Source organism: Phyllobates terribilis, unplaced genomic scaffold (assembly GCF_046119375.1).
Source record: "Phyllobates terribilis strain yellow unplaced genomic scaffold, ASM4611937v1 Scaffold_134__1_contigs__length_4944459, whole genome shotgun sequence".
NCBI classification, from domain to species: Eukaryota; Metazoa; Chordata; class Amphibia; order Anura; family Dendrobatidae; genus Phyllobates; species Phyllobates terribilis.
Window position 1 is genome coordinate 2186485 of NW_027362894.1, and position 24692 is coordinate 2211176.

Here is a 24692-nt window from a genome sequence, read left to right on the forward strand (position 1 = left end):
AATTACAAACAAATCACAAAGACTTGAATAAAATATGACATAAAACAAATACAAGGTCAGATTTAAAAAGCGCATAAAAGCATAAAAATCATAAAACACAGTTTTGCATATAATTTGCATAAATAAATACATATGTCAAATGCAAACACCATAGCTTTTTAACTTTATCTTTTTACAATCAGGTAGTATGAAAACTTTTCACAAAGAACATATCCGATACAATATTTGAAACAAATCACAAATACTGGAATAAAATATGACATAAAACTAATACAGAGTCAGAATTAAAATGCACTTAAAAGCATAAAAAGCATAAAACACAGTTTTGCATATAATTTACATAAATAAATACATATTCCAAATTTGCAAACACCATAGCTTTTTTGCTTCATTGATTCCCATCTTTTTACAATCTCTCAGGTAGTATGTAAACATTTCACAAAGAGCAAGCCCAATACAATCTTTGACAGGAATAAATTCACGTTTAAACAATAATATATTGCGCACTTTCCATAAAGCTTCTTTTAAACAGTTTATTATAAGCCATGCGACTCGTGCTTGTTTCATGGTTGGGCAATTAATTATCCCATATATTATAATGTCACAATTAAGGGTTTGTATACCACATATCCATTTTAGGAGGGTGCCCACCGTCTGCCATAGCTCTTGTGCGTAGGGGCAATCCCACAGTAAATGAAACACTGACTCGTTTGGGGCGCATCTTTCTCTGGGACATCTAGCACTAGCCACCAGCCCCCTATGATGCTGAAAAGCTCTCGTAGGGAGACATTGGTGAACAACCTGCCAAGCTAAATCCTTTTGTGAGTTGCTAAGTGCAGGACAGGCCACGTTGTTCCACACTAGGCGGCACCTGGAGATGGAAAAATTAGACACATCCTCCATCTCCTCATGTCCCTTACAAATAACTGTTAACTTACGTTGATCAAATAAAAGCTGACGATCAACTTGGGTCAGATCATATTCTGAAATGACCTTCTCCAAGATCTTGTAATGCTTAGGGGGAGATAAGAGAAAAGGACAATTAACAGTCATACTGAAGTTCAACTTTCGGAAAAGAAACCCAGTTGTATATCTAAGAAAACAAGAGAAAGCCCCAACATTATTCAAGCTTTTGCAACAAAATACAAAAAACTTGATAAATAAAAACAATTTTAAATCAGGGAACCCTTTACCCCCATTTTTCTTGCTTTTACATACCACCTCCCTCCTCAATTTCTCCATTTTGAATCCCCACAGAAAATAAAACATGGGCTTCATAAGTCTTTTAAGATACAGAGAATTAGGGGGAAAAACCATAGCGGCATACAAAATGATAGGAAGCAAAACCATTTTAATTACAAGAATCTTGCCCTCCATTGTTAATTTTCGAGTTTGCCATAAAGAGATCTTCTGATTTAATTTATTCAAAACCAAATCCCAGTTTTCAATACCATCATTAGCAGGATTAAACAAGACACCCAGGATCTTGATTCCTACTGTTTGTGTGGGAACCCTAGGCGGATCTGACTCCCATTGACCCATAATCATACAGTCACATTTATTTATATTCAACTTAAACCCAGACCCAGCACTAAAAATTTCAGTAATTAGAATTGCTCTGTTAATAGATGCTGAGCTAGTGCCATATACAGATATGTCATCCATATATCCAATGGCTTTAACTTGTTGTCCACCCCCACCCGGAATAAAAATGCCCCTAACCACCTTGTCCCGACGCAGCAGGCACAACAGTGGCTCAATGGAGCAGACAAATAAAAGTGGGGACATGGGGCAACCTTGTTTAACACCGGAAAGAAGCTCCACCTCTCTAGTTAAAAAACCATTGACTAAAATCCGGGCAGATGACTGTTTGTATAAAAGCGCAATTTTCTGAATAAAAGAATCAGGGAACCCCATCTTTCCCATAACTTTAAAAAGATAAAAGTGGGAGACCCTATCAAACGCTTTCATAAAATCCAAAGATAAAATAGCTAGTGGCTGTTTTCTATCTTTTTGAAACCAGATAAGATCACGAATTAGGTTTAGATGCTCCCAGATTGATCTCCCGGGGACACCACAAACCTGATCTGGATGAATTACATTTTTAATAACTGCTTTAAGACGACCAGCAACAACTTTAGCTAAAATCTTGTAGTCTGTATTTAATAGTGAAATAGGCCTCCAATTCTCCAACTTTGATTTATCACCTTTCTTAAAAATTAATGTAATCATACTTTTACGCCATGAATATGGTAATAAATCAGCCTTAGAGGCTTCACAAACTACTTGTATAAAATCCTCCTTAATTAGATCCCAAAAGCAAAGATAAAATTCAATAGGAAGGCCATCTGATCCAGGAGCCTTACCTTTATTAAAACTCTTAAGGGTCTCTTCAATTTCACTGGGTAAAAGTTCTTTAGCTAAAAAAATCTGGTCATCTTTATTTAAAAACTGGGATAAAACATTAAGATTCTCTGTAAAAGCAGGTTCATCAACATTTTTAATACTAAAAAGATCTCTATAAAAATTAGCAGTATGCTCTAAAATGCTCTCAGTGGAAGATTGTCCTTCTAGCTCAGTAATCACTTGTTTTTTGTCACTCATTTTTTTAAAGAAGAACCTTGAGCAGGTCTCACCCTCTTCCAAATATTTCACACGGGCATTAAATATAATTTCTTTACCCTTTTGTTCCAGGAATTTTTGGATTTCTGTCTGGATCTTGGCAATCTCACCATCCACACCAGGCACTCCCCACCCCTTAAGCTTATGGAGAGTTTGCATCCTGACATTAAAATCTTTAAAACATTTCCTTTTTTCACGTGCCTTCCTTTTACCAATTTTAATAAAAAATTCTTTAATACGGGTTTTAACACACTCCCACCACCCCAACATACTCTGATTTGGGTGTTTCCGTCTTCTCCAACTCTCATACTTTGCATAAAACTCCGCCCTTACCAGTTCGTCTTCTAATAAGAGCACATTCAATTTCCACATACCTTTTCCAACTTTTGCTTCCTGTGGAGTTTGCAATACATTGTATAGTAATACATGATCAGAAAAAATATTTTCTATTAGACCAGCATTCCTAGGTTTAAAAACATCAGAAGAGGAAAAAATAAAATCAATACGAGATGACATCCCTCTACCCCTCCATGTATGCCCAGGGTCAGTAGGGTAGGACTTTCTCCAAGCATCTAATAATTTGAGGTCCGTTGTCAAATGTTTTAACAGACTGGATGTTTTGTCTGTTCTTCCATTAGTATCACCTCCACTCCTCCCCTCCCCCAACATGACACAGTTAAAATCCCCTCCCACTATCACAGGGGACGGACCTGATAAAAACAAAGGGATGACATTAAAAAGGGAAGCACGCTCATTTTTCTCTGGGGATGCATAAACATTAATAAGACGACAGGTAAAACCATTTAAAATAACATGAGTTGATAAGGCACGACCTGGAACTATTTCAGTGATGGATAAAACATTAACATTTTGACATTTGAATAAAATCCCAACCCCGGCAGCTTTATTTTCATTGGACCCTGACCAAATAGAGGGTCCTGCTGACCAGTCCATTTTTAAGTTGGGGTATGACAAATCGTGATCAATACCGCATTCTTGCAGGAAAAAAATGTCAAAGTTCAGAGTCAGTAACCAAGCAAACAAAGCAGCCCGTCTAACAGGGCTCTTTAGGCTTCTCACATTTAGTGAGGCAGCACGGATTTCTGCCATGTTAGGTGTTTTTTATTGATTCATTATACTCTGAATCTGAATCAATAATTTGTGACAGAGAAGGTGAAGGAAGGGATGACACAGTTCGTAAACTGTCCGTTTCATCTGAGTCCGTGAAATCCTCAATTAAGTTAGTCCCCTCTGGGCTGAGAATTTTTGCAGCACTAGATAGAAAGACTTTACGGGACATCTGAGGCAGGTTATGCTCCTCCTGTGCCTCTTCACGACTTCTCTTACCACTGGCGCTGAGATCCATCCGATCCTCCGAATCCACCCGATCCTCACCAGGCACTGCAGCAGGTGGAATACCCGCAGACCCTCCAGGAGCACCAAGGGACATCATCTCCGGAGCAGGATGACCATCAGGACCAGCAACAGGTTCACCAACCACTGCACGACCTCTATCATCCAGGCAGGCAACAGGACATCCATCAGGAATGGTTCCAGGACATCCATCTGGACTGGCATCAGGACATCCATCTGGACTGGCATCAGGACATCCATCTGGACTGGCATCAAGGCATCCATCTGGGTTGGCATCAGGACATCCATCTGGATTGGCATCAGGGCATCCGTCTGGATTGGCATCAGGGCATCCATCTGGATTGGCATCAGGGCATCCGTCTGGACTGGCATCAGGGCAGACATCTGGTCCAACATCTGTGCTGGCATCAGCAGGGGTATCTGGATGGACATCTGGATTGGTACCAACAGCTCCAGATTTTCGCCTCTTTTTTGGTTCCCTCTCATTTCCGCTCTGAGAAGGTGCCATCTCCCCACCAGGTGAAACCTGGACCCCTGCAGGAGTAGGCAAAGGTGTGACCTCGGCTACAGAGGCCGGGTTTTTCCGCAAAGGTACCGACTGAGCATCGACTGAGTCAGACTGTTTTTGACCTTTAGTAATGTCCACAAAGCTTTTTCTGGGGTCACCCGGGCTGACCCTGCTGGCATCAGCAGGAACTCCTGCGGAACTAGCCGCAGGCGCCCGAGAGCCACCACGAGACCTTGTCCGCATCGGACAATTACTGAACAGGTGAGTAGACATTCCGCACCCACTGCAGGTCTTACTGTTCTTACAGTCCTTTGAGGCATGACCCCATTGTCCACAATTGTGGCACTGACTCATCCGCTCGTTCTTACAATCGCTCTGTATGTGACCAAGGTCACCACACCTACGACACCTGAATGGTTGTCCATCATAGAAGAGGTAGCCATGGTCTCTTCCCAGCACCACTGTGGAGGGGGGGTGCATAAGGCCTTCTACACCCCCAGGGTCAAGTCTGAAGCGTACCATAAAGCGTCGTTTCCCATTCCAGAAACCGCTCCGACCTTTGACGTTCCCCGTAAATCTGACAGATGTACAATATCTGCTCAGAAAAAGCTCAATATCATCTGTGGACACATGGGGGTTAAACATGTATACCACAAGGGGAACGTCAACTCCGCCATATAGACCCGTAAAAATCACTCCGTCCAACAGCTTGCTGTTGCGGTGGCCCTTAACGCATTCGTAAAAGTGCTGGCAGGCAACCTTGGTCGAGAACGTGAGAATATATGTACTCTGCCCCTTCTCCTGCAGGCAGTAAACATCATGATCTTTCACGTTCAACCGATCTCTCAAAATCTGTACATAGAACTCACGGGGGTTGTCATATCCGACATGGTTTGCTGGAACCTCGATACGCACCGAGTTCCTGATCTGGCCAGAGCCAGTGGAAAATTGAAATGAACAAGGCATCTCACCAAAGTGGCAAAGGCTTACCGTCACTACGGGCTCGGCCTTTCGCCTGGGGATCGCAACTTGTTGCCCGGGGACTAAGCCAGCTCCCTAATAGCAGCAGGGGGGTGAAGTCCCACCAAAAGGTGAGACGATCCCCCCAGGCCAAGGAGACGGGTACCCCGGGCACCTCTCAGCCAAGACCAAGGCAGCAACCGTTAGATCACTGCACCTGATCTCAGCCAAAAGGCCGAGAAGCGATAACCAGAATTGGTTTCAAACTACGGAGCCACCCAAGGATCCTGAAAAGTCCATTTGTGGAGATGAGCTCCTGGACTCCCGTTAAGAAGACATGTTGTCAACCTCTAGATCCCTTACATGCCTGCACTTTTCGGCTTGCTGCTGCTGCAATCCACGCGTTTTAGATCTGCATAACTCCACCTCTTTAAACACAGCACCTTCACCCCCTGCTGTTCCCACCCGCCTCAACACCGTTGGAAGGGAGGAGAACCAATTAAGGCGGGGGGTGGGGTGGAACGAGCAGCTGTCTACCCTTAGCAGGAGGGCTCCTGATTACATACCTCTCCTGCTGCTGCTGCTGCTGGCTGTCCAGCAGCAGACTGAAGGTGGCTGCTGCTGTGGACAGGTATATAAAGGCTCAGAGCCTATTATGACACGCGCAGCCAGCGTTCCATTGCCACATTCCATCTACTGCAGGCAGGATACCTGGCTGGCTGAATGTCGCTGAGAAGCTCACAGAGACCGCCATAAGCAACAGTTTAACAGAATGCCACAGACTAATCAACCAAACTTTTTGGGTTGGGTTCTCTTTTATAGTCTGCAGGCATTAAATGAAAGAAGTCAGTGTTCCAGCAGAAGGAGACAACGTTTCAGAAAAGGCATTGTAGCAAACCAAAAAAGAAATTTTAAGCGCAGCAGAGTAACCAGCGCACATACCTGTTAGCTCAGGTGAGTTTAAAAGGCTGCTGTTGATAACAAGGGCATTTGCTAAATAGATGGTGTGTGTGCAACAATATACTGAAAGGTCAATTATATTGTGCAGCTTATCTCACCACCTGTAGTTATTTAGGTGAAAGCTCCAAAATGCTTGCCTAATATGTCTGTTTATCCAAAAGGAAGTAAAAAGGGAGAGCTAGAAAGATAGCATTGCATCACATTACATGGCAATGCAATGCACAGTTGCTGAAGTTGAACCAAAATGAGCTTGTAATCTGGCTTCTGCAACTTTGAACATGAAAAATCCAATGAGGAGAAGAAAAGCAAAGCCAAAGAGTCCATCCCAAAATCCGACAAACAAGCAAAATGAACAAAAAACATTGAATTCAATTCTTTCTGATTTTAGAAACTGCATTAAAGAAGGGGTGCACCGGTCCTGGAGATACTGCAATACCAGGTCAATGCGTGGAGTGGACAGAGCAAGCTCTTTTTCCATCTCCCTGTTCTAAAAATCCATTTAATATATGGTCCCCAGATAGGGGACGTATCAGATATTAAACTGATAAGAACAGATACTACACTTGATCTTAGCCAAAAGGCCGAGAAGCGATAACCAGAATTGGTTTCAAACTACGGAGCCACCCAAGGATCCTGAAAAGTCCATTTGTGGAGATGAGCTCCTGGACTCCCGTTAAGAAGACATGTTGTCAACCTCTAGATCCCTTACATGCCTGCACTTTTCGGCTTGCTGCTGCTGCAATCCACGCGTTTTAGATCTGCATAACTCCACCTCTTTAAACACAGCACCTTCACCCCCTGCTGTTCCCACCCGCCTCAACACCGTTGGAAGGGAGGAGAACCAATTAAGGCGGGGGGTGGGGTGGAACGAGCAGCTGTCTACCCTTAGCAGGAGGGCTCCTGATTACATACCTCTCCTGCTGCTGCTGCTGCTGGCTGTCCAGCAGCAGACTGAAGGTGGCTGCTGCTGTGCACAGGTATATAAAGGCTCAGAGCCTATTATGACACGCGCAGCCAGCGTTCCATTGCCACATTCCATCTACTGCAGGCAGGATACCTGGCTGGCTGAATGTCGCTGAGAAGCTCACAGAGACCGCCATAAGCAACAGTTTAACAGAATGCCACAGACTAATCAACCAAACTTTTTGGGTTGGGTTCTCTTTTATAGTCTGCAGGCATTAAATGAAAGAAGTCAGTGTTCCAGCAGAAGGAGACAACGTTTCAGAAAAGGCATTGTAGCAAACCAAAAAAGAAATTTTAAGCGCAGCAGAGTAACCAGCGCACATACCTGTTAGCTCAGGTGAGTTTAAAAGGCTGCTGTTGATAACAAGGGCATTTGCTAAATAGATGGTGTGTGTGCAACAATATACTGAAAGGTCAATTATATTGTGCAGCTTATCTCACCACCTGTAGTTATTTAGGTGAAAGCTCCAAAATGCTTGCCTAATATGTCTGTTTATCCAAAAGGAAGTAAAAAGGGAGAGCTAGAAAGATAGCATTGCATCACATTACATGGCAATGCAATGCACAGTTGCTGAAGTTGAACCAAAATGAGCTTGTAATCTGGCTTCTGCAACTTTGAACATGAAAAATCCAATGAGGAGAAGAAAAGCAAAGCCAAAGAGTCCATCCCAAAATCCGACAAACAAGCAAAATGAACAAAAAACATTGAATTCAATTCTTTCTGATTTTAGAAACTGCATTAAAGAAGGGGTGCACCGGTCCTGGAGATACTGCAATACCAGGTCAATGCATGGAGTGGACAGAGCAAGCTCTTTTTCCATCTCCCTGTTCTAAAAATCCATTTAATATATGGTCCCCAGATAGGGGACGTATCAGATATTAAACTGATAAGAACAGATACTACACTTGATCTTAGCCAAAAGGCCGAGAAGCGATAACCAGAATTGGTTTCAAACTACGGAGCCACCCAAGGATCCTGAAAAGTCCATTTGTGGAGATGAGCTCCTGGACTCCCGTTAAGAAGACATGTTGTCAACCTCTAGATCCCTTACATGCCTGCACTTTTCGGCTTGCTGCTGCTGCAATCCACGCGTTTTAGATCTGCATAACTCCACCTCTTTAAACACAGCACCTTCACCCCCTGCTGTTCCCACCCGCCTCAACACCGTTGGAAGGGAGGAGAACCAATTAAGGCGGGGGGTGGGGTGGAACGAGCAGCTGTCTACCCTTAGCAGGAGGGCTCCTGATTACATACCTCTCCTGCTGCTGCTGCTGCTGGCTGTCCAGCAGCAGACTGAAGGTGGCTGCTGCTGTGCACAGGTATATAAAGGCTCAGAGCCTATTATGACACGCGCAGCCAGTGTTCCATTGCCACATTCCATCTACTGCCGGCAGGATACCTGGCTGGCTGAATGTCGCTGAGAAGCTCACAGAGACCGCCATAAGCAACAGTTTAACAGAATGCCACAGACTAATCAACCAAACTTTTTGGGTTGGGTTCTCTTTTATAGTCTGCAGGCATTAAATGAAAGAAGTCAGTGTTCCAGCAGAAGGAGACAACGTTTCAGAAAAGGCATTGTAGCAAACCAAAAAAGAAATTTTAAGCGCAGCAGAGTAACCAGCGCACATATCTGTTAGCTCAGGTGAGTTTAAAAGGCTGCTGTTGATAACAAGGGCATTTGCTAAATAGATGGTGTGTGTGCAACAATATACTGAAAGGTCAATTATATTGTGCAGCTTATCTCACCACCTGTAGTTATTTAGGTGAAAGCTCCAAAATGCTTGCCTAATATGTCTGTTTATCCAAAAGGAAGTAAAAAGGGAGAGCTAGAAAGATAGCATTGCATCACATTACATGGCAATGCAATGCACAGTTGCTGAAGTTGAACCAAAATGAGCTTGTAATCTGGCTTCTGCAACTTTGAACATGAAAAATCCAATGAGGAGAAGAAAAGCAAAGCCAAAGAGTCCATCCCAAAATCCGACAAACAAGCAAAATGAACAAAAAACATTAAATTCAATTCTTTCTGATTTTAGAAACTGCATTAAAGAAGGGGTGCACCGGTCCTGGAGATACTGCAATACCAGGTCAATGCGTGGAGTGGACAGAGCAAGCTCTTTTTCCATCTCCCTGTTCTAAAAATCCATTTAATATATGGTCCCCAGATAGGGGATGTATCAGATATTAAACTGATAAGAACAGATACTACACTTGATCTTAGCCAAAAGGCCGAGAAGCGATAACCAGAATTGGTTTCAAACTACGGAGCCACCCAAGGATCCTGAAAAGTCCATTTGTGGAGATGAGCTCCTGGACTCCCGTTAAGAAGACATGTTGTCAACCTCTAGATCCCTTACATGCCTGCACTTTTCGGCTTGCTGCTGCTGCAATCCACGCGTTTTAGATCTGCATAACTCCACCTCTTTAAACACAGCACCTTCACCCCCTGCTGTTCCCACCCGCCTCAACACCGTTGGAAGGGAGGAGAACCAATTAAGGCGGGGGGTGGGGTGGAACGAGCAGCTGTCTACCCTTAGCAGGAGGGCTCCTGATTACATACCTCTCCTGCTGCTGCTGCTGGCTGTCCAGCAGCAGACTGAAGGTGGCTGCTGCTGTGCACAGGTATATAAAGGCTCAGAGCCTATTATGACACACGCAGCCAGCGTTCCATTGCCACATTCCATCTACTGCAGGCAGGATACCTGGCTGGCTGAATGTCGCTGAGAAGCTCACAGAGACCGCCATAAGCAACAGTTTAACAGAATGCCACAGACTAATCAACCAAACTTTTTGGGTTGGGTTCTCTTTTATAGTCTGCAGGCATTAAATGAAAGAAGTCAGTGTTCCAGCAGAAGGAGACAACGTTTCAGAAAAGGCATTGTAGCAAACCAAAAAAGAAATTTTAAGCGCAGCAGAGTAACCAGCGCACATACCTGTTAGCTCAGGTGAGTTTAAAAGGCTGCTGTTGATAACAAGGGCATTTGCTAAATAGATGGTGTGTGTGCAACAATATACTGAAAGGTCAATTATATTGTGCAGCTTATCTCACCACCTGTAGTTATTTAGGTGAAAGCTCCAAAATGCTTGCCTAATATGTCTGTTTATCCAAAAGGAAGTAAAAAGGGAGAGCTAGAAAGATAGCATTGCATCACATTACATGGCAATGCAATGCACAGTTGCTGAAGTTGAACCAAAATGAGCTTGTAATCTGGCTTCTGCAACTTTGAACATGAAAAATCCAATGAGGAGAAGAAAAGCAAAGCCAAAGAGTCCATCCCAAAATCCGACAAACAAGCAAAATGAACAAAAAACATTGAATTCAATTCTTTCTGATTTTAGAAACTGCATTAAAGAAGGGGTGCACCGGTCCTGGAGATACTGCAATACCAGGTCAATGCGTGGAGTGGACAGAGCAAGCTCTTTTTCCATCTCCCTGTTCTAAAAATCCATTTAATATATGGTCCCCAGATAGGGGACGTATCAGATATTAAACTGATAAGAACAGATAAGGTTTCAACGCAATTTTATTGATTCAAAAGTATATTTACAAAGGTTTTAAAAAAGAACATTTATAACATTACAATAAAATGATAAAACATGATAATAATCAATTCAAGTTTTTTGTATAAAACACAATTTACCATCATAAAACCATTGTAACAATTAAGAAAATCATAATTACAGATGTACTTGGGTTTATTTAATTACCACTAATTGTGTTCCATAATTGTACACACCACATAGAAGCCGCTTCTTTTGCTCCATACAGTTTTTTATCTCTGAGATAGTAAATATACATTTCACTTAAAGCAATTTTTATACAGTCTGTTGAATCAATATGATCATGTTTGAAGAGCAAAATATTTCTAACTTTCCACATGGCATTTTTAAAACAATTAATAATAATCCAGGCAACTCGGAATTGTTTAAAATTTGGACACTTAAAAAGACCATAAAAGACATAAAAGTGATTAAAATCTTTCAGGCCACATGCCCATTTTAAAAGTGGGCCTACCTTTCTCCAAACCTCCTGTGCAAAATGACAATTCCAAAAGAGATGCAATACAGACTCACTTTCCCCGCATATATCTCTTGGACATTTGGCTCTCGCCACCAGCCCCCGCCTATGTTGAAACTCACGGGTAGGGAGGCACTGGTGGACGATAGCCCAGGCAAGGTCCTTGTGTACATTTGCAAGATATTTCCCATACACATTTCGCCACACCGTTTTGGACCTTGCCTCTGAAAAATTGGAGACAGGAATTGTGTCCTCAGAGTGTCTGCAAGCAATAGATACCTTCCTTTGGTCCCCCAATATATCAGGCTCCAATTCCTGGAGACCTAAAAGTCTGACCGTTTTCTCAAGTATCACATACTGTTTAGGTGGGCACAGGAGCACAGGAGAACTTAAAGGTAGGCTAAACCACCTTTTAAAAATCATTCCTGCTGCATATTTTAAAAAATAACTAAAAATGCCATCAGATTTAAAAACCTTAAAACAAAAGCAGAAATACTTTATATGGAAAAAGGTAAAAAAATTGGGTACATCTTTACCTCCATTAGATTTACATTTGTACATCAGATCTCTTTTTAACTTTTCCATTTTTGAACCCCATAAAAACATAAAAACAATTCTTGTTACTTTCTTGATTTGTAAATTGGAAGGGGGAAACACCATTGCAATATACAACATAATGGGAATTAAAACGGCTTTAATAATTAAAATTTTACCTTCCATACTAAGGTTCCTTAAATTCCACAATGAGATCTTTATTTCTATTTTATCCATTGCAGAGTCCCAGTTAGGGTCCCCCTCATTGGCTTGGTTAAAAATAATTCCTAAAATTTTTATGTGATTTTTCTGTATCACTATCCCAGGGGTCAAAGAGGAGTCCCATCCCCCCACATTAAAACAGTCACATTTATCTATATTTAATTTAAAACCTGAGGCTTCACAGAAAAATTGTGTGTTTCTCAATACCCTCCTCAGAGATGTGGAATCTGGACATAGTATGGTAACATCATCCATGTAACTTAGGGCTTTAAGTTGCATACCCCTACTCCCGGGAATAGGTACCCCTTTAATTACTTTATCTTTTCTCAGTATGGTTAATAGTGGTTCCATAACACAGATAAAGAGCAGTGGTGAGAGAGGGCACCCTTGTTTCACCCCTGATAATAGAGGAACCCCCTTCGTTAAAAACCCATTTACAGAAATTTGACTAAAACAAGAATGATATAAAAGCATAATGCGGGTTAAAATTTTCTCTGGAAACGCCATTTTTTTAAGAACCATAAAAAGAAATTCATGCGATACCCTGTCAAAAGCTTTTTCAAAGTCTAAGGATAAAATAGCAAGGTTTTGACTTCTCTCTTTTGAATACCATATGGTATCCCTAATTATGTTGAGGGACTCAGCTATGGTTCTTCCGGGAACACCACATACCTGGTTAGGGTGAATTAATTTGGCTATAAAGGGTTTTAAACGGACTGCAATAAGTTTAGCTAAAATTTTATAATCAAGGTTTAAAAGCGTAATAGGCCGCCAGTTTTTAAGTTGGCTCCTATCCCCTTTTTTATATATTAAAGATACCAGACCTCTCCTCCAAGATGGGGGTAATTTATTAGTATTAAAAGCTTCTTTAAACAATAAAAACATATCGTTCTTTAAAATTCCCCAAAAAGCCAGATAAAACTCAATCGGTAGACCGTCTTCCCCAGGGGCTTTCCCACTGGAGAAACTTTTAAAAATCTGTAAAAGTTCCTCACTGGTGAGATCCCTAGATAAAACACCCTGGTCTAAAATATCTAACTTAAAATCAAGGGAATTAATAGCATACTCTAAAAAGGATGGATCTATAACTTTAGTGTTAAAAAGAAGTTGATAAAAATTAAAAGCTTTTCCTAACATACCCTTAATATCATTTTCACCTTCAAGATTTAGGATTGCATCCCTCCTCCCCATTACCTTTTTGAAGAAGAATCGGGAGCATTTCTCTCCTTCCTCCAGGTGCTGTACATGGGAGTTAAAAATTATTTGTTTTCCTTTTTCATTAAGAGCATTTTTTATTTCAGACTTAAGATTTGCAATATCATCATCCACATCCATACCAACTTCTTTTAGTTTAAAGAGTACTTGTAATCTCATATTAAAAACATAAAACCACTGCTTTTTCTTTTTTGCTTTCATTTTCCCTGCCTTAATAAAAAATAATTTAATCTTAGGTTTAATGCTCTCCCACCAATCCAGCATCGAGGCGCGGGGGTCTCTCTTTGATTGCCAGCACTGGTAGGCCTGCACAAACCTCTTTTGAATATCAATATCCTCTAGGAGAGTTGTATTTAATCTCCATGGGCCTCTTGAGGTATTTTGTTCCCCTGCTAACTCTAAAAACACAGATAAAACTTTATGATCAGAGAATAAATTAGATAAAAGAAAACATTTACAAGGTTTAAAGGCAGTAGAAGCAAATATGAAATCAATTCTAGAAGAAACTCTTCCATTGGACCATGTAACACCTGGATCCGCCGGCAAGAGTTCCTTCCAGCAGTCCTGTAATCTAAAATCATCAATTAAACTTTTCAACAAATAGGAGGTACGGTCTTTACGATTCACATCCCCACCCTGCCGGGATTCCCCATCACGTAAACAATTAAAATCTCCTCCCACTAGCAGGGGGGTTGACCCAACACAAAATAATGGCAATATTTCAAGTAAATCCGCCCTTTCCTGCTTCCCAGGAGGAGCGTACACATTTAATAAACGTAAAGAAAGTCCATTAAAAACAAGATGTATTAAAATAGCTCTGCCAGGTATAATTTCAGTCACAGATTGAATGATGGTAGAATGTCCACGGCAAAGTAGTCCAACTCCGGCAGCACGACAGTCATTAGCACCGGACCACACAGAAGCGCCCAGTTTCCAGTCTTCTTTTAAGTCCTTATAATTTAAATTACTCTGTATACCACATTCTTGTAGAAAGCAGAAATCAAAGTCCAATGTCTCTAAATAAGAAAATAAAGCAGCCCTACGTGTAGGGCTCTTTAGGGACCTCACATTTAGTGAGGAGATTTTAAGAGGAACAGACATTAAGAAGAATCAGGATCTGAAGATGGGAAGAAGTCAATACACGGCACCTCCTCCTCCGCATCTCCAGGGGTCAGGATTTGTTTAATATTACCGGGATCTGAAGCAGGCAAAAAAGCATCATCCACTTTTGGCTCCTCATCTGGACCTCGACATCCGTGTTTTCTTTGGATATCAGGTTGCTTTACGTCCTCCCGTTGCCTTTTCAGAGGCTGGGAGCTGTCCATCTTTTCCAAGTCCTGTGCATCTGCAGTCCTCATGGCGGTCTGGTCTATGGAACGGGTGTCATCCCTCTGGGTCGTCTTGTCCTCTGGTCTGGTCACGGAACTACTGCGACTTCTGGTTCGAGGACCAGGGCTCGACTGGGTCTTAGCCGGGTCCTTTTTACTTCGCGCCCTAGAGGTCTCTCTTTCCGACACACTGGTTGATCGATTAAGGAGCGTACCCTTTTTGCCCTTACCCAAGATCACCGATGATGGTGTGGCGAATCTGGGTGCTTGCTTAATCGGGGTACTAGAGGTCTCCTCAGTTCCACATAATGCCGGTGGTGCATTCATGCTGGATGAGGACCCTTCCTCTTGACTCTGAGATACGGCAACATCTAGAGCCAGAACATCGATCAATTCCACAGAGAGAGAACACTCGGTTAATCTTATGGAACCCCTACGACCGTCCTTCTGTGGAACTACCAGCGGGCCCTCTGGCGGAGCCGTTGAAGGATTTGGTCCGGACCCGTCAGCGTGCGCCAACCCAGGTCCAGGGGCAGGTGTAGTAATACTCCCTCCGAAGTATTCTTGGATAGTCAGTTGACCTGACTTAAACATGTCATATGTTTTTGACTTTTTGCTCGGACAATTCCTGAAGGCGTGACCTGCCTTCCCACATAGGTTACATACGATCTCAGAGTCACACGTAGCGGAGGTGTGCCCACTCTTACCGCACTTGTTGCAAAAGACTACATGAGCCCTTGTACAATTTTCTCGTGTATGCCCATATTCATGACAATTCCGGCATTGAAGGGGCATTCCTGGGTAGCGTAGGAATCCCCTGACATTACCAATGGCAAAATTAGCAGGCGGGTGGTGAAGACCACCAATGCCGCTCTGATCTGGATGGAACTTCACCAGGTATTTCCTCTTCCCATTCCAGAAGCGCTGGGAGTTGAGGATATCATGTGAGAAGCGCACTGACTTGCAGTAACGCTTCAAAAAGGTTTCGATATCGCCCTCAGAGACGAATGGGCTGTACATGAAGATCACCAAGGGTACTTCTTCTTCACCGTACAGGAAGTCAAAGCTCAGCCCGTTCAGTCTCTCATCGTCCTTGTCCGCAACCATCAGTGCTGCATGGATATTATCACAGCATGATTTAGCCATAAAGGAAATGGTATATCGCCCACGGAATTCCTGATCGTAAAGACACAGGATCTTATCTCGCTCCAGGTGGAAGAACCCAAAAAGAATCTCATGCACGATGTACTGCAGATTCTTCTCATGGCGCTGGCATTCATCCACCATGATTCTAATGGACTGTCGCAGTGGAGTCTCCCCCACCGCAAATCCAAAAGTAAAAGGCATTTTCGGCCCTCAGGGACTAAGCCCTCCCCCAATAGTAACAAGGGAATGAATCCCACAAAAGCAGGAACAAACCCAAGACCGAGGGAGGGGTACCCCAAGAACTTACACAGCCCACTAAGCGATAAAGCTCAGCAAAGGAAAACGCCCTTATTTCCTCGGGTCGCCCCGAAGACAAGACGCGATCGCTCCCCGTTGTCCGGGGACTAAGCCGACCTGCCAATAGCTGCAAGGGGGTGAAGCTCCCTCAGTTAAGAGAGAGCGATCCCCCAAGGCCAACAAGTCGGGTACCCCAGGCACCTCCTAGCCGAGACCAAGGCAGCAACCGTTAGATCACTGCACCTGATCCTAGCCAAAAGGCCGAGAAGCGATAACCAGAATTGGTTTCAAACTACGGAGCCACCCAAGGATCCTGAAAAGTCCATTTGTGGAGATGAGCTCCTGGACTCCCGTTAAGAAGACATGTTGTCAACCTCTAGATCCCTTACATGCCTGCACTTTTCGGCTTGCTGCTGCTGCGATCCACGCGTTTTAGATCTGCATAACTCCACCTCTTTAAACACAGCACCTTCACCCCCTGCTGTTCCCACCCGCCTCAACACCGTTGGAAGGGAGGAGAACCAATTAAGGCGGGGGGTGGGGTGGAACGAGCAGCTGTCTACCCTTAGCAGGAGGGCTCCTGATTACATACCTCTCCTGCTGCTGCTGCTGCTGGCTGTCCAGCAGCAGACTGAAGGTGGCTGCTGCTGTGCACAGGTATATAAAGGCTCAGAGCCTATTATGACACGCGCAGCCAGCGTTCCATTGCCACATTCCATCTACTGCAGGCAGGATACCTGGCTGGCTGAATGTCGCTGAGAAGCTCACAGAGACCGCCATAAGCAACAGTTTAACAGAATGCCACAGACTAATCAACCAAACTTTTTGGGTTCGGTTCTCTTTTATAGTCTGCAGGCATTAAATGAAAGAAGTCAGTGTTCCAGCAGAAGGAGACAACGTTTCAGAAAAGGCATTGTAGCAAACCAAAAAAGAAATTTTAAGCGCAGCAGAGTAACCAGCGCACATACCTGTTAGCTCAGGTGAGTTTAAAAGGCTGCTGTTGATAACAAGGGCATTTGCTAAATAGATGGTGTGTGTGCAACAATATACTGAAAGGTCAATTATATTGTGCAGCTTATCTCACCACCTGTAGTTATTTAGGTGAAAGCTCCAAAATGCTTGCCTAATATGTCTGTTTATCCAAAAGAAAGTAAAAAGGGAGAGCTAGAAAGATAGCATTGCATCACATTACATGGCAATGCAATGCACAGTTGCTGAAGTTGAACCAAAATGAGCTTGTAATCTGGCTTCTGCAACTTTGAACATGAAAAATCCAATGAGGAGAAGAAAAGCAAAGCCAAAGAGTCCATCCCAAAATCCGACAAACAAGCAAAATGAACAAAAAACATTGAATTCAATTCTTTCTGATTTTAGAAACTGCATTAAAGAAGGGGTGCACCGGTCCTGGAGATACTGCAATACCAAGTCAATGCGTGGAGTGGACAGAGCAAGCTCTTTTTCCATCTCCCTGTTCTAAAAATCCATTTAATATATGGTCCCCAGATAGGGGACGTATCAGATATTAAACTGATAAGAACAGATTTTTTTTTTTTTTTTTTCGAAAGCCCGAATTCGTGTACAAAACCCGAGTGCGCTTAAAAAAGTGACAAGTGCCACAAAAAAAGTGCACTAGGATGCTGGTCTTCTTGAAACCCTCTCCAAAAGGAGAAGAGTCCCCCAAACCATTCCCCGTCCCTCCGAGCCAGAAGGCCACAGCGAGGAACAGGGACAAATAGCCACCTCCAGCCGGAGCCAGAGGCGACCCAATCTTACCCCCAGCACCTGCCCGAGTTCTCACCCGAGCAAGGCACTGGGAGCCAAAGACTGTGCTCCCCTCCCGGAAGAGGGGAGCCAACAACGCTCTCCTCCAGAAAGAGGAGAGCCAGGGGGGTTCAGGGGGGAGCGGAACCTGATGTCCACACACTCCCCCCCTAGACCTGCCAAGAGAGGAACCCGTAAGGGAACCGCATCCCGACAAAATCCTAGTAAGGACGTGGACACACGTGAAAAAGTGGACACACAGTGACAAAAAAATTAAATAAATAGTGAAGGTTTCACAGTATAATACTGCCCGGACCTTCGACCGGGAATTGAAAAATTCCCCATCCTAAGGCCAGAAGGCCCGGAATAAGGGTGTGTGTGAAGAAAGAAATATTGAAGTGCTAGTGCAAATGTGCCATAAACTCAAGTGGGGTTCCCAATCCCAGTGATTTGAGGCACCCCAGGATCACCACTCCTGGGGCACTTCACACTTCGGGCTTTCGATCTTCCCCGGCCCAATGGCGTCGATCCTGGGGGGCCATGCTTTCCACCAGATGACTATATTAGCCACCTGGCGTACTAACAAGCGCCTAAACCCCAGTGTGCATAATGTATCAATCTACTAGGGCGGCCAACATCCAAAACCGCCTTTTCGAAAGATACTACACTTGATCTTAGCCAAAAGGCCGAGAAGCGATAACCAGAATTGGTTTCAAACTACGGAGCCACCCAAGGATCCTGAAAAGTCCATTTGTGGAGATGAGCTCCTGGACTCCCGTTAAGAAGACATGTTGTCAACCTCTAGATCCCTTACATGCCTGCACTTTTCGGCTTGCTGCTGCTGCAATCCACGCGTTTTAGATCTGCATAACTCCACCTCTTTAAACACAGCACCTTCACCCCCTGCTGTTCCCACCCGCCTCAACACCGTTGGAAGGGAGGAGAACCAATTAAGGCGGGGGGTGGGGTGGAACGAGCAGCTGTCTACCCTTAGCAGGAGGGCTCCTGATTACATACCTCTCCTGCTGCTGCTGCTGCTGGCTGTCCAGCAGCAGACTGAAGGTGGCTGCTGCTGTGCACAGGTATATAAAGGCTCAGAGCCTATTATGACACGCGCAGCCAGCGTTCCATTGCCACATTCCATCTACTGCAGGCAGGATACCTGGCTGGCTGAATGTCGCTGAGAAGCTCACAGAGACCGCCATAAGCAACAGTTTAACAGAATGCCACAGACTAATCAACCAAACTTTTTGGGTTGGGTTCTCTTTTATAGTCTGCAGGCATTAAATGAAAGAAGTCAGTGTTCCAGCAGAAGGAGACAACGTTTCAGAAAAGGCATTGTAGCAAACCAAAAAAGAAATTTTAAGCGCAGCAGAGTAACCAGCGCACATACCTGTTAGCTCAGGTGAGTTTAAAAGGCTGCTGTTGATAACAAGGGCATTTGCTAAATAGATGGTGTGTGTGCAACAATATACTGAAAGGTCAATTATATTGTGCAGCTTATCTCACCACCTGTAGTTATTTAGGTGAAAGCTCCAAAATGCTTGCCTAATATGTCTGTTTATCCAAAAGGAAGTAAAAAGGGAGAGCTAGAAAGATAGCATTGCATCACATTACATGGCAATGCAATGCACAGTTGCTGAAGTTGAACCAAAATGAGCTTGTAATCTGGCTTCTGCAACTTTGAACATGAAAAATCCAATGAGGAGAAGAAAAGCAAAGCCAAAGAGTCCATCCCAAAATCCGACAAACAAGCAAAATGAACAAAAAACATTGAATTCAATTCTTTCTGATTTTAGAAACTGCATTAAAGAAGGGGTGCACCGGTCCTGGAGATACTGCAATACCAGGTCAATGCGTGGAGTGGACAGAGCAAGCTCTTTTTCCATCTAACTGTTCTAAAAATCCATTTAATATATGGTCCCCAGATAGGGGACGTATCAGATATTAAACTGATAAGAACAGATACTACACTTGATCTTAGCCAAAAGGCCGAGAAGCGATAACCAGAATTGGTTTCAAACTACGGAGCCACCCAAGGATCCTGAAAAGTCCATTTGTGGAGATGAGCTCCTGGACTCCCGTTAAGAAGACATGTTGTCAACCTCTAGATCCCTTACATGCCTGCACTTTTCGGCTTGCTGCTGCTGCAATCCACGCGTTTTAGATCTGCATAACTCCACCTCTTTAAACACAGCACCTTCACCCCCTGCTGTTCCCACCCGCCTCAACACCGTTGGAAGGGAGGAGAACCAATTAAGGCGGGGGGTGGGGTGGAACGAGCAGCTGTCTACCCTTAGCAGGAGGGCTCCTGATTACATACCTCTCCTGCTGCTGCTGCTGCTGGCTGTCCAGCAGCAGACTGAAGGTGGCTGCTGCTGTGCACAGGTATATAAAGGCTCAGAGCCTATTATGACACGCGCAGCCAGCGTTCCATTGCCACATTCCATCTACTGCAGGCAGGATACCTGGCTGGCTGAATGTCGCTGAGAAGCTCACAGAGACCGCCATAAGCAACAGTTTAACAGAATGCCACAGACTAATCAACCAAACTTTTTGGGTTGGGTTCTCTTTTATAGTCTGCAGGCATTAAATGAAAGAAGTCAGTGTTCCAGCAGAAGGAGACAACGTTTCAGAAAAGGCATTGTAGCAAACCAAAAAAGAAATTTTAAGCGCAGCAGAGTAACCAGCGCACATACCTGTTAGCTCAGGTGAGTTTAAAAGGCTGCTGTTGATAACAAGGGCATTTGCTAAATAGATGGTGTGTGTGCAACAATATACTGAAAGGTCAATTATATTGTGCAGCTTATCTCACCACCTGTAGTTATTTAGGTGAAAGCTCCAAAATGCTTGCCTAATATGTCTGTTTATCCAAAAGAAAGTAAAAAGGGAGAGCTAGAAAGATAGCATTGCATCACATTACATGGCAATGCAATGCACAGTTGCTGAAGTTGAACCAAAATGAGCTTGTAATCTGGCTTCTGCAACTTTGAACATGAAAAATCCAATGAGGAGAAGAAAAGCAAAGCCAAAGAGTCCATCCCAAAATCCGACAAACAAGCAAAATGAACAAAAAACATTGAATTCAATTATTTCTGATTTTAGAAACTGCATTAAAGAAGGGGTGCACCGGTCCTGGAGATACTGCAATACCAGGTCAATGCGTGGAGTGGACAGAGCAAGCTCTTTTTCCATCTCCCTGTTCTAAAAATCCATTTAATATATGGTCCCCAGATAGGGGACGTATCAGATATTAAACTGATAAGAACAGATACTACACTTGATCTTAGCCAAAAGGCCGAGAAGCGATAACCAGAATTGGTTTCAAACTACGGAGCCACCCAAGGATCCTGAAAAGTCCATTTGTGGAGATGAGCTCCTGGACTCCCGTTAAGAAGACATGTTGTCAACCTCTAGATCCCTTACATGCCTGCACTTTTCGGCTTGCTGCTGCTGCAATCCACGCGTTTTAGATCTGCATAACTCCACCTCTTTAAACACAGCACCTTCACCCCCTGCTGTTCCCACCCGCCTCAACACCGTTGGAAGGGAGGAGAACCAATTAAGGTGGGGGGTGGGGTGGAACGAGCAGCTGTCTACCCTTAGCAGGAGGGCTCCTGATTACATACCTCTCCTGCTGCTGCTGCTGCTGGCTGTCCAGCAGCAGACTGAAGGTGGCTGCTGCTGTGCACAGGTATATAAAGGCTCAGAGCCTATTATGACACGCGCAGCCAGCGTTCCATTGCCACATTCCATCTACTGCAGGCAGGATACCTGGCTGGCTGAATGTCGCTGAGAAGCTCACAGAGACCGCCATAAGCAACAGTTTAACAGAATGCCACAGACTAATCAACCAAACTTTTTGGGTTGGGTTCTCTTTTATAGTCTGCAGGCATTAAATGAAAGAAGTCAGTGTTCCAGCAGAAGGAGACAACGTTTCAGAAAAGGCATTGTAGCAAACCAAAAAAGAAATTTTAAGCGCAGCAGAGTAACCAGCGCACATACCTGTTAGCTCAGGTGAGTTTAAAAGGCTGCTGTTGATAACAAGGGCATTTGCTAAATAGATGGTGTGTGTGCAACAATATACTGAAAGGTCAATTATATTGTGCAGCTTATCTCACCACCTGTAGTTATTTAGGTGAAAGCTCCAAAATGCTTGCCTAATATGTCTGTTTATCCAAAAGGAAGTAAAAAGGGAGAGCTAGAAAGATAGCATTGCATCACATTACATGGCAATGCAATGCACAGTTGCTGAAGTTGAACCAAAATGAGCTTGTAATCTGGCTTCTGCAACTTTGAACATGAAAAATCCAATGAGGAGAAGAAAAGCAAAGCCAAAGAGTCCATCCCAAAATCCGACAAACAAGCAAAATGAACAAAAAACATTGAATTCAATTATTTCTGATTTTAGAAACTGCATTAAAGAAGGGGTGCACCGGTCCTGGAGATACTGCAATACCAGGTCAATGCGTGGAGTGGACAGAGCAAGCTCTTTTTCCATCTCCCTGTTCTAAAAATCCATTTAATATATGGTCCCCAGATAGGGGACGTATCAGATATTAAACTGATAAGAACAGATACTACACTTGATCTTAGCCAAAAGGCCGAGAAGCGATAACCAGAATTGGTTTCAAACTACGGAGCCACCCAAGGATCCTGAAAAGTCCATTTGTGGAGATGAGCTCCTGGACTCCCGTTAAGAAGACATGTTGTCAACCTCTAGATCCCTTACATGCCTGCACTTTTCGGCTTGCTGCTGCTGCAATCCACGCGTTTTAGATCTGCATAACTCCACCTCTTTAAACACAGCACCTTCACCCCCTGCTGTTCCCACCCGCCTCAACACCGTTGGAAGGGAGGAGAACCAATTAAGGTGGGGGGTGGGGTGGAACGAGCAGCTGTCTACCCTTAGCAGGAGGGCTCCTGATTACATACCTCTCCTGCTGCTGCTGCTGCTGGCTGTCCAGCAGCAGACTGAAGGTGGCTGCTGCTGTGCACAGGTATATAAAGGCTCAGAGCCTATTATGACACGCGCAGCCAGCGTTCCATTGCCACATTCCATCTACTGCAGGCAGGATACCTGGCTGGCTGAATGTCGCTGAGAAGCTCACAGAGACCGCCATAAGCAACAGTTTAACAGAATGCCACAGACTAATCAACCAAACTTTTTGGGTTGGGTTCTCTTTTATAGTCTGCAGGCATTAAATGAAAGAAGTCAGTGTTCCAGCAGAAGGAGACAACGTTTCAGAAAAGGCATTGTAGCAAACCAAAAAAGAAATTTTAAGCGCAGCAGAGTAACCAGCGCACATACCTGTTAGCTCAGGTGAGTTTAAAAGGCTGCTGTTGATAACAAGGGCATTTGCTAAATAGATGGTGTGTGTGCAACAATATACTGAAAGGTCAATTATATTGTGCAGCTTATCTCACCACCTGTAGTTATTTAGGTGAAAGCTCCAAAATGCTTGCCTAATATGTCTGTTTATCCAAAAGGAAGTAAAAAGGGAGAGCTAGAAAGATAGCATTGCATCACATTACATGGCAATGCAATGCACAGTTGCTGAAGTTGAACCAAAATGAGCTTGTAATCTGGCTTCTGCAACTTTGAACATGAAAAATCCAATGAGGAGAAGAAAAGCAAAGCCAAAGAGTCCATCCCAAAATCCGACAAACAAGCAAAATGAACAAAAAACATTGAATTCAATTCTTTCTGATTTTAGAAACTGCATTAAAGAAGGGGTGCACCTGTCCTGGAGATACTGCAATACCAGGTCAATGCGTGGAGTGGACAGAGCAAGCTCTTTTTCCATCTCCCTGTTCTAAAAATCCATTTAATATATGGTCCCCAGATAGGGGACGTATCAGATATTAAACTGATAATAACAGATACTACACTTGATCTTAGCCAAAAGGCCGAGAAGCGATAACCAGAATTGGTTTCAAACTACGGAGCCACCCAAGGATCCTGAAAAGTCCATTTGTGGAGATGAGCTCCTGGACTCCCGTTAAGAAGACATGTTGTCAACCTCTAGATCCCTTACATGCCTGCACTTTTCGGCTTGCTGCTGCTGCAATCCACGCGTTTTAGATCTGCATAACTCCACCTCTTTAAACACAGCACCTTCACCCCCTGCTGTTCCCACCCGCCTCAACACCGTTGGAAGGGAGGAGAACCAATTAAGGCGGGGGATGGGGTGGAACGAGCAGCTGTCTACCCTTAGCAGGAGGGCTCCTGATTACATACCTCTCCTGCTGCTGCTGCTGCTGGCTGTCCAGCAGCAGACTGAAGGTGGCTGCTGCTGTGCACAGGTATATAAAGGCTCAGAGCCTATTATGACACGCGCAGCCAGCGTTCCATTGCCACATTCCATCTACTGCAGGCAGGATACCTGGCTGGCTGAATGTCGCTGAGAAGCTCACAGAGACCGCCATAAGCAACAGTTTAACAGAATGCCACAGACTAATCAACCAAACTTTTTGGGTTGGGTTCTCTTTTATAGTCTGCAGGCATTAAATGAAAGAAGTCAGTGTTCCAGCAGAAGGAGACAACGTTTCAGAAAAGGCATTGTAGCAAACCAAAAAAGAAATTTTAAGCGCAGCAGAGTAACCAGCGCACATACCTGTTAGCTCAGGTGAGTTTAAAAGGCTGCTGTTGATAACAAGGGCATTTGCTAAATAGATGGTGTGTGTGCAACAATATACTGAAAGGTCAATTATATTGTGCAGCTTATCTCACCACCTGTAGTTATTTAGGTGAAAGCTCCAAAATGCTTGCCTAATATGTCT

General features: G+C 43.8%; 9 non-coding genes and 1 pseudogene across 9 annotated transcripts; all 10 read right to left on the reverse strand.

The window, feature by feature from the left end:
• Positions 1-6826: 6826 nt before the first annotated feature.
• LOC141204890 (U2 spliceosomal RNA) lies at positions 6827-7017 on the reverse strand. Its single transcript, XR_012275740.1, has one exon. It is a non-coding gene; the product is annotated as a U2 spliceosomal RNA (small nuclear RNA).
• Positions 7018-8132: 1115 nt separating this feature from the next.
• On the reverse strand, positions 8133-8323 carry LOC141204077 (U2 spliceosomal RNA). Its single transcript, XR_012275049.1, has one exon. It is a non-coding gene; the product is annotated as a U2 spliceosomal RNA (small nuclear RNA).
• A 1115-nt stretch (positions 8324-9438) lies between these two features.
• On the reverse strand, positions 9439-9629 carry LOC141204122 (U2 spliceosomal RNA). Its single transcript, XR_012275094.1, has one exon. It is a non-coding gene; the product is annotated as a U2 spliceosomal RNA (small nuclear RNA).
• A 1112-nt stretch (positions 9630-10741) lies between these two features.
• On the reverse strand, positions 10742-10930 carry LOC141204289 (U2 spliceosomal RNA). The gene has a single exon (XR_012275244.1). It is a non-coding gene; the product is annotated as a U2 spliceosomal RNA (small nuclear RNA).
• A 6606-nt stretch (positions 10931-17536) lies between these two features.
• On the reverse strand, positions 17537-17719 carry LOC141204388 (U2 spliceosomal RNA). Its single transcript, XR_012275314.1, has one exon. It is a non-coding gene; the product is annotated as a U2 spliceosomal RNA (small nuclear RNA).
• A 796-nt stretch (positions 17720-18515) lies between these two features.
• Positions 18516-18607, reverse strand: LOC141204450 (U2 spliceosomal RNA; annotated as a pseudogene).
• Positions 18608-19722: 1115 nt separating this feature from the next.
• Positions 19723-19913, reverse strand: LOC141204217 (U2 spliceosomal RNA). Its single transcript, XR_012275185.1, has one exon. It is a non-coding gene; the product is annotated as a U2 spliceosomal RNA (small nuclear RNA).
• Positions 19914-21028: 1115 nt separating this feature from the next.
• LOC141204891 (U2 spliceosomal RNA) lies at positions 21029-21219 on the reverse strand. Its single transcript, XR_012275741.1, has one exon. It is a non-coding gene; the product is annotated as a U2 spliceosomal RNA (small nuclear RNA).
• Positions 21220-22334: 1115 nt separating this feature from the next.
• LOC141204892 (U2 spliceosomal RNA) lies at positions 22335-22525 on the reverse strand. Its single transcript, XR_012275742.1, has one exon. It is a non-coding gene; the product is annotated as a U2 spliceosomal RNA (small nuclear RNA).
• A 1115-nt stretch (positions 22526-23640) lies between these two features.
• Positions 23641-23831, reverse strand: LOC141204213 (U2 spliceosomal RNA). Its single transcript, XR_012275181.1, has one exon. It is a non-coding gene; the product is annotated as a U2 spliceosomal RNA (small nuclear RNA).
• Between the last annotated feature and the right edge of the window lie 861 nt (positions 23832-24692).